Genomic DNA, 8844 nt, shown 5'->3' on the forward strand with positions numbered 1-8844 from the left:
AATTCTGGGAATGGGAGGCAGGTATCATCTGTACATAGGCATACGTTTAGGAGTTGTGATGTTGCTTATGGGGATCAGCTACTAGGCCAGTTGGGCTAAAGCAGAGATTGTATGAAGGGGAGAAATATGTAATCAGTCTGGAAAGGTGGGCTGTAGCCATAAAGTGAAGTCCGCTAAATGTCAAAGTACTGGGAAGAACAAAGAACATCTGTCTATGGTACCCTGGTTCATCATTCCAACTAGTGGCTAAAATATGTTCTAGGATAACCAAACTTTTCCTTTATCAGTACCAAGTATCATAATCATACCAAGTGCCTTTCCTAAAACTCAAGATATTCTTTTGATATTAATTCCTCATAGACCTCAAAAATTAAAATTGAGCATTTATGATGTTACTTAGTCCTCTACTATTATACTTTAATAGCTTAAAAATGTATGAAGACTGTTGAGACATGCTGAATAACCTGCAATAAACCAATAAAAAATGGTTTTTATTCCTATGATGGATGGTAGACCTGCTCACTGTGCTGGAAAATGTAGCAAGAAGGTTGCAGGAGAGGGGCCGAACACCAGGAGGGCACAAAATCTGACTGCAATCTGACTTAATGTTTTACCTCATATCACTTACAATTTAGTTAGAATTCATTGTTCTTTACATGAAACCTGTTTTAGAGGACTGAATCCTGGACTTAGCATCAGGAAGACCTGGATTGGAACATGGTCATAGACATAATCATGTAACCATAAACAAGTCACTTAACCTCTCTGCCTCAGCTTCTTCATTTGCAAAATGTGAACAATAATATCATCTATTTCCTAGGTTTTCGTGAAAATCAAATGAGATTTTATATATATATATATATATATATATATATATATACACATACACACGCACACACACACGTATATGTATATACGTATATATATATATATATGTATATATAGTATATATATATATATATATCTCCTTCTGTCTATCTATATATAGTATTATGTAAACCTTAAAGTACCATTTACATGTGAGCTATTAACTTATTAGAATATAAGCTATTAACTTATTAGAATATAAGGGACTACTTAGTTTGGTTCTTTGCTGGGCTATATATCTTGAAAGCCTAACACATCACCTGGCATGTGGTATAAGTTTAATAACTCTTTTGTCAATTACATTTCATTGAATTGAATACCTATTTTATTTTCAACACATAGAGTTAGTCTGTCAGTACATACACACACACACACAGACACACAGACACACAGACACACACACACACACACACACTATATGGCAATCCAGACAGAGATTCAGTCCCGCACATGCAAAGAACTTCATCTAGCTGAAGGGTGAGGAGACACAAGTAGAGCGGCAATGTTCCCTATAGGAGGGAATGGTGGGAGTGAGACGAGTTGGGCAATCCTGAACAGGCAAATGTTATACTTTTAAAATGGGCTTGATTGAGAATAGGTAACCAATGCTAGATGTAGGAAGGGGCATTTCTAATCAGACCCAAATGTGGCAGAGAAATTCCTCATACCATTTACCAATACCAGATTCAGTTGGGGGGGGGGGGGAGTATTTTTAATCAGGACCAGAAATTGTGTAAGGTTTTGATGATTTGAGTTGGTAATCAGAGACCCCAGGAATAAGTGTAGTTCACAGGAATGTTTGACAGAATCAGAATGAGTCAAAACAATGGAAAAGTATAAGCTGTCTGTCATTGCTTGTACCTTAATGGTCATTAGGACTATTTAGTGTGACTTCTGTAACAGCAATACACCAGCACAACACTAGCACAAGTACTTCGATCTGCTTTTCTGAGGAAAGCAACTTGAAGGAGTTCACAATCTCAGTTTAATTAAACATATATAAATCATTCACTTAGTTCACGGGAAAAATTCAGAACCCTGAACTTCAGAGAAAATAAAAACAGAAATTACAAGCAGAAGTTATATAAACAGAGCAAACAAACACAAAGCAACAGACAGGGCTTCTAGCTGTCTGACCAAGACTTTGCATATATAATTACCAGAGAGAGAAACACCGACCTCTGGGTTTTTCAAAGCTGGGTTTTTCAAAGCAGACTAACTCCTTAGCAGCTACCCAGAGTCTCCACACCAACACTCTTCCAACGAGTGAACCCCCAAACAAAATGCTAACCTCAATGTATTTATACACATCTTCAAGGTCAGAGAGCTTCACACCTCTTGAGGATCTCACACCTCTTGTGACCTAATTAGTAAAAGGGTGCGGGCCTTCTTACAAACAAAGGCAAGACTCAAACAAACTTGATTGCCTTAGTGCTGAGAAGCATTCCAAAACAAAAAAACAGTAAAAAGTCCCACTTCCCTTGCCCTTACAACTTCATACTGGAGTCCTATCAAATCATATATTTGTAATATCAAATCATATATTTCAATATCATAATTATCATATCTACCTTTACAGATCTTTGTGAGTTTCCAAAGAGTTATTATATATAAATTACTTTGTAAACATTAAATATGTTTATAAACCTTAAGAGATATTTTAATATCATATATATTCATGCACTCCCTCATTCAATAAACACAAAGTACCAGTGGTATTCCAAGCATATAGCTGTGTATGTGTGTGTGTATCGCCTGATCAGCCTTCTCATCAATGTTTGTGTATGTATGTATGTATGAACGTATGTGTGTGTATCCTATTGATTAAAGGAAAAGAGAATCCACCCCAGAAGGAATAAATGTGATACAAGGGAAGCACTATCAGATTTGTAATCAGAAGACATTGTTCCAAGTATAATCTCCATCCCAACAGTAGCTATATGACTGAGTAAATCATGTTCCCCATCTTGGTCCTTTTTTTTTCATCAGTAAAATGAATGACTTGAGTTGGATGAGTTATTCTGCTCTTTCAAATCCATGATTCTATGATCTTTCTAATGCTCTGATACTGTTTGTTAGTCCCATGCCAGGCCCTGGACTTTGTTTATCAAGGGAAAATTATTATAGCTACTATATGTATACAGAGTCTAAATAGACAAATGTTCCTTTTGGTCTTTTCCCACAAATGTCCATGAATAAAGTCCTCTCTCCCTTCTGGAGATTTATTGTATTGAGTAGAAGAGTAATAAATTGTCTGAACAAACTCACTGCTTTCAAAGTAAAATGTGTTGACCTTTTCAAATCTCAAAAGTTAATGGTTATTATCATCATTATAATATATTCTTATTTGTTAAAATTAAGCTACTTTTACTTTGCTTCTTAAATTTTGACGGGGTTGTAATTTCACTAGCTTTTAGGGGCTCTAAAGCAAAATTGGTCCTGTCAAATATAATTTTCTAAGAGAAAACATTTCCCTACGGTCTGGCATCTTCCTTAAATAATGCATCTTTAATAGCTACCAATTAAAATAGTTGGAGATTTATGGCTAAGGCATAAATACCTATAAAGGATGATTGATGGTACAAACTCAGATAGTTTCTATTATAAAGCTCCTCTGACAGGCACATAAATTATTCTGCAGTATTACAATGACTAAGAAAATATTATGACTTATCTTGATTGGCTTCCACCTCCTTCCCATCCCACAATTCCAATGGATGTCCATATACTTGATTTTTGTTAACATACTGTATCCTCACTGGGGAAATCTATATTAGAGTTTTAAGTATTATTAATAATAAGGATATATCCAATTCACCCATGCTTTGGTGGGAGAGAAAGGGTGAATGGTCAAAGTCTGTATGTGTGGCTAAAATAGCCTCGCCCTACATTAAGAAAACACACCAAAAATACCACTATGTTACATAATTTAAGGAGTAATAATGCCAAAGAACATCAATACCTTATGCACACACCTCCACTTTCTTTTTATTTTAGATGGACCTGGATTTTCTTTTTTCGTTGAAGGTTTAATGTGCCTCTGTTAATTTAGAATTGACAACAGTTTTGCAACTTATAGTCTTATAGATTAGCAGTAAGTGATTTGCCAAGGTTGACATAACCAGTTGAGACTTGAACCTTAGTCTTAACTTTGAAGCTGATTCTCTATCCCTTATGTCACAGTTCCTTTCATATAATAGAATCTACCCAGATTTTTTTAAAAAAAAATCCTCCTATTTAGGCTAAATATAGTTATTTTCATGATTTTCACCTTTTTCCCTTTTATCCTGAGCAGGTATTATATTCATATGTAAGTCAAGATGATGCAAGTTTTTTTGAGGAAATAAAATTTACAAAAAAGATTTTTTGAAAGATGAAGTTTCTTTTTGAGGTAAAAAGAACAGGGAAAGAAAGTTAAAAAAATAACAATTACCTTAACTTCTGCTATTGACATCTAATGTATAAACATTTTAAAGTGCACAAGGAAAGATGCTATATATCAGTATATCTTAGTTAACTTGATTGCAGAGAGTATTACAAGTAAAACATTTACTCCAGGAAGAAAAATCCAGGGTTCCCCGGGGTTCCAACTATATCTAACATCAGTGCTATCCAAACAAGTTAGAGTTGTGAGACTCATTCCTTTTTGTTTGACAACAGGGATACAATTCAAAATATGTGAGCCATCCCCAGACACATCTCAGTGAGATTATGAATATATTCTTTTGTAGGTGATCAATATCTGCATCTAAAAAACATATGCTGATGTTCTTTATATGAAAGATGACAGCTTGGATAGCAATCTGTATCTGGGTATGGAAGTATAACTGAGAGGACTGATTACACATCATCTGTCTCTGCAATACTGACTGCATGCACACTGATAAATCATTCCTTGGTTTATGACTGCGGCTAGTTGCAGAACACAAGGCATGTACGATTCTGCCTCTTTTGATTCATAGCCAGCCTTATTGTGTCATTTCACACCAGGCTCTGCTGTATCCCAGGCACACTGGACCATCTGTTGGTGTTTCCTAGCAGGGTACATCAGAGGAGTATTCAAGGATGTATTGGAGCCAGTTCAAGTAGGAGCTGATTGTTAAATTTTTTATGTGAGCATTTACAACTCAGAAATCATCAGTGCTACCAATTAGGGCTTGATTTATGTGTTGATTGTCTTAACTTGAGAATTGATGAAGAAAATGTGAATAATGCAAAAATAAAGTTTCAAGTATTATATGTGTATCTTTTGGGGGGGGGGGTGCTAGGAGGTAGAGAGTGGACAGAGAGATTGTTGTTAAATATTTACCAGAATAGTTCTGGGTATATTCTTTGAAATGTGTAATTTAATAATAGCTAGCCTTTATATAGTGTTTTGAGGTTCACAGAATGCTTAAAAATATTGCCTCGTTTGAACCTCACAATAAGCTTGGGAGTTAGGTGCTTTTATTGTATCAGTTTTACAGATGAAGAAACTGTAGTTCATAGAGATTAGTTGACTTGCCTAGGGTCATATAGCTAATAAGAGCGTGAGGCAAGATTTGAACTTAGGTCCTCCTAACTCTAAGGACAGTATCCACTAAACCAGTCACCTAGAATGTTATTAACCTGAGGTCGCAGCAGCCAGTTGCTGTAAGAAGGAGTAGTCAAGGCTGGTGTTGTTGTTCATCTGTTCTTTTTGGAGGACCAATGACATCATGGAGTGATGTCCTGACTTGTGTGTGAATTGGATTTAAGTGAGGCAGAGATGCACTTTCTCTCTTCAGTCAGCCTCAATCTCTCTTCCAGAATCATCAAAGTCCAGTGGCAAGATATAAGTCAGGTTGACTAGCGATGGGCCGGGATGCAGTGGATGACATTAGTGTCTTTGATGTCTGACCACTCTCTAAAGCTCCACGACATCTGCTTTAGCTGCCTTCGTGGCTGTTGGAACAAACTGTCCTTGACCTCTTATTCCACTGGGGGAAGTCTCACAATCCTTCAGGTAGACATCCTCCCTCCCAACTCACCAACTGGTTTGAGACCTGTCAGTTACCCTCAACCTGGTATAGCCCAGCTGCAGAGATAGTTTTACCAGGGTGTGGCCTCTGTGCAGTCTACACTTTCTTGAAGCCAAAAATAATAGTTGAGTGATGGGTGGACACCAAAGGCGGATAAGCAGCCCCAAAAAGGACCTGACAACCCTTATACCTGAGTTGCTATTCCTCCCTGAACACCCCTCACATCCCTAGGGCTAGTGAAACGATGATCTTTCAGCTTGTAGAGGGGAGCATTTTACACACATAAGTCCTTTGAAATCACAGAACTGAGGAGAAGGGGAAAAACCCCAACAACAAATGAATTGATTTGACTTGAGCAGGGTATCAACATTAGACAAGCTAGTGTTTCCTGATGGTCAGGAGAAGTGATGATGTGGAGCTAGGCAGGGCCAACTGGAAACCAATTTTTGAAGGACTCAAGAAAGCTTAGTGTAGATCAATCCAGAGCATAGATGAGCGTCAACAACATGGAGAAATCAGGTCAGTAACAGAGAAACAAATACGCAGTATCAGAATGGTACTCCCCTGCTCATGAATCTCTACTGGCTCCCCACTTGCCTCCAAAATAAAAATATAATCTCCTCTGTTTAGCATTTATGGTATTTCATAATCTAGTTCTCAGCTTTCTTCCCAGTGCTTCATTCATGCATGCTACATTCCTGCCAAACTGTCCTTTTCTTTCCCTGTATACGAATTTCATCTCCTATGTTCATGCCTTTGCAAAGACTGCCCTGTGACTACAAGATACTCTTATACCACTGACACTTTGTAGACTCCAAAGTTTCCTTTAGAGCTCAGTTCCAAATATACCTCTAATTAGAATGAGTGGGGGAAAATATTAAGTGCTTACTTCAACTCAGGCTAAAAACTGGGGATATGAATACAATAAACATGTCCTCACAGAGATTATATTCTAAGAGAGAAAGATAATGTATATAGGGGCATGGAGGCTAAAGAGAATTTTAGATAAGGAAATCATAGTAAATGTAATGGTGATTGCCCATGTTCTCTCCTCCCCAAGGATTCTGTATCTGCTTCATATATAGTTTGTTTTTACTTTTTCAAATTAATTTTTATTTTCTTCACAAACCTAATCATCAAATAGAAACATTTCAATATATTTTTTAAAAGAACAAGAAAGAAATTGGATGTTTTTATACATTTTTTTACTTGTAACAAAATTGTTGTATTAGTTCTTGTCCCTCTTTGTAATTTTTTTAGTATATGGAATATAGGCTACTTGAGGGTAGTAGATGTTTTGTTTTTGTCTTTGTATCCTTTTACTTGACACACAGTGGGCACATAGTTAAGGCTTTGCTGTTCGGTCATTTTGGACGTGTCCAATTCTTTGGGACCCCATTTTGGGGTTTTCTTGACAAAGATGCTGAAGTGGTTTTGCCATTTCCTTCTCGAGCTCATTTTATAGATGATGAACTGAAGCAAACAGGGTTAAGTAACTTTCCCAGGATCACACAGCTAGTTAGTATCTGAGGGCAAACTTGAACTCAGGTTTTCCTGACTCTAGTAGGCCTGATGCTCTATCCACTGTGCCTCCTTATCTGCCCCAGTGAAGGCATGCTCAAAGAATAAATAGCTTGACACAGTTTGTTGTGCTCTCTGGAAATAAATCCTGCAGGAGAAAATTCTGGAGGGAAGGAGACAGGGCACCAGCCCTCAGGAGCGGTGAGGTGGCAGTGGTGGCCTCGGCCTCACAGTGCATGCTGCACTTCATGTTTGAAGTGGGCAGCTGCTTCCAGAAGGCGTGCTTCTATTGGGACCTGCTGGGGATGAAGATCCTGGGGCATGAGGAATTCTAGGAAGGCTGCAAGGCTTCCTGTAAATGGGCCTTATGATGGAAGTAGAGTAAAACCACAGTGGGCTATGGGCCCGAAGACAATCATTTTGTAGCAGAGTTGACCTACAACTATGGCACTGGTGACTACCAGCTCGCCAATGACTTCCAGGGCCTCACACTGGTCTCCAGCCAGGCTGTCACTAATGCCAAGAAGTCGGAGTGGCCACTGTGTGAGGTTGCTGAGGGAGTTTTTGATACTGAAGTCCCAGGAGGATACAAGTTCTATTTAAAGAACCATAGCCAACCCCCATCAGACCCAGTGCTGAAAGTGACCTCAGCTGTGTCTGACCTGTGCAAGTGCCTCCACTACTGGTCGAACCTGCTGGGGATGATGGTTTATGAGAAGGATGAAGAGCACCAAAGGGCTGTGCTTGGCTATGGGGACTGCCAGTGCAAGCTGGAACTTCGGGGCATCAAGGGAGAAGTCGATCATGGGACAGCTTTTGGGAGGATTACTTTCTCCCCGAAGAAAGAGTTACCAGACATAGAAGCTTTGATGAAACAGGAGAACCAAAAGATTCTGACCCCCCTGGTTAGTCTGGACACACCTGGGCAAGCAATGGTCCAAGTGGTTATTCTGGCCCACCCTGATGGACATGAAATTTGCTTCGTGGGAGATGAAGCACTTCAAGAACTTTCCAAGATGGATCCAAATGGGAACAAATTGTTGGATGATGCAGTGACAGCAGACAAAAGTGATGAATTATTTGCTAAACACAAAATACAGAAGATTTCTGGATAACGGAAGACATAATTTGAAAAAAGACTTAGAATGTTCATCCCAATTCCTATCCAGCACTAGAGACATAGTGTTTTTAAGGACTCTCTTTCCTTGATATGCAAGCCCTTTGATCCCTTAATGTAGAAGCTGCTAGATCTTGTGTTATCCTGATTGTGTTTCCACAATACTAGGCATAGCCTACAATTGCCTTTTTTGGAGATAGGAAACAGTCTTAATGAAATTTAAATTCCAGATCTTAAAAGTCATCTCCTCCTTTCATATGTCCACCATCTTGATCAGATTCAAGCCACTCTACCAACTGGTCTGTATGTGTTACTGGTGGGACAGGTTCTTTTTTTTTC

The 8844-nt window shown here is 38.4% G+C and overlaps 1 pseudogene; it reads left to right on the plus strand.

Moving 5' to 3' along the window:
* The first annotated feature begins 7709 nt into the window (after positions 1-7709).
* On the plus strand, positions 7710-8503 carry LOC118842444 (annotated as a pseudogene).
* The last annotated feature ends 341 nt before the right edge of the window (positions 8504-8844 follow it).

This window comes from Trichosurus vulpecula, chromosome 3, assembly GCF_011100635.1.
Source record: "Trichosurus vulpecula isolate mTriVul1 chromosome 3, mTriVul1.pri, whole genome shotgun sequence".
NCBI classification, from domain to species: domain Eukaryota; kingdom Metazoa; phylum Chordata; class Mammalia; order Diprotodontia; family Phalangeridae; genus Trichosurus; species Trichosurus vulpecula.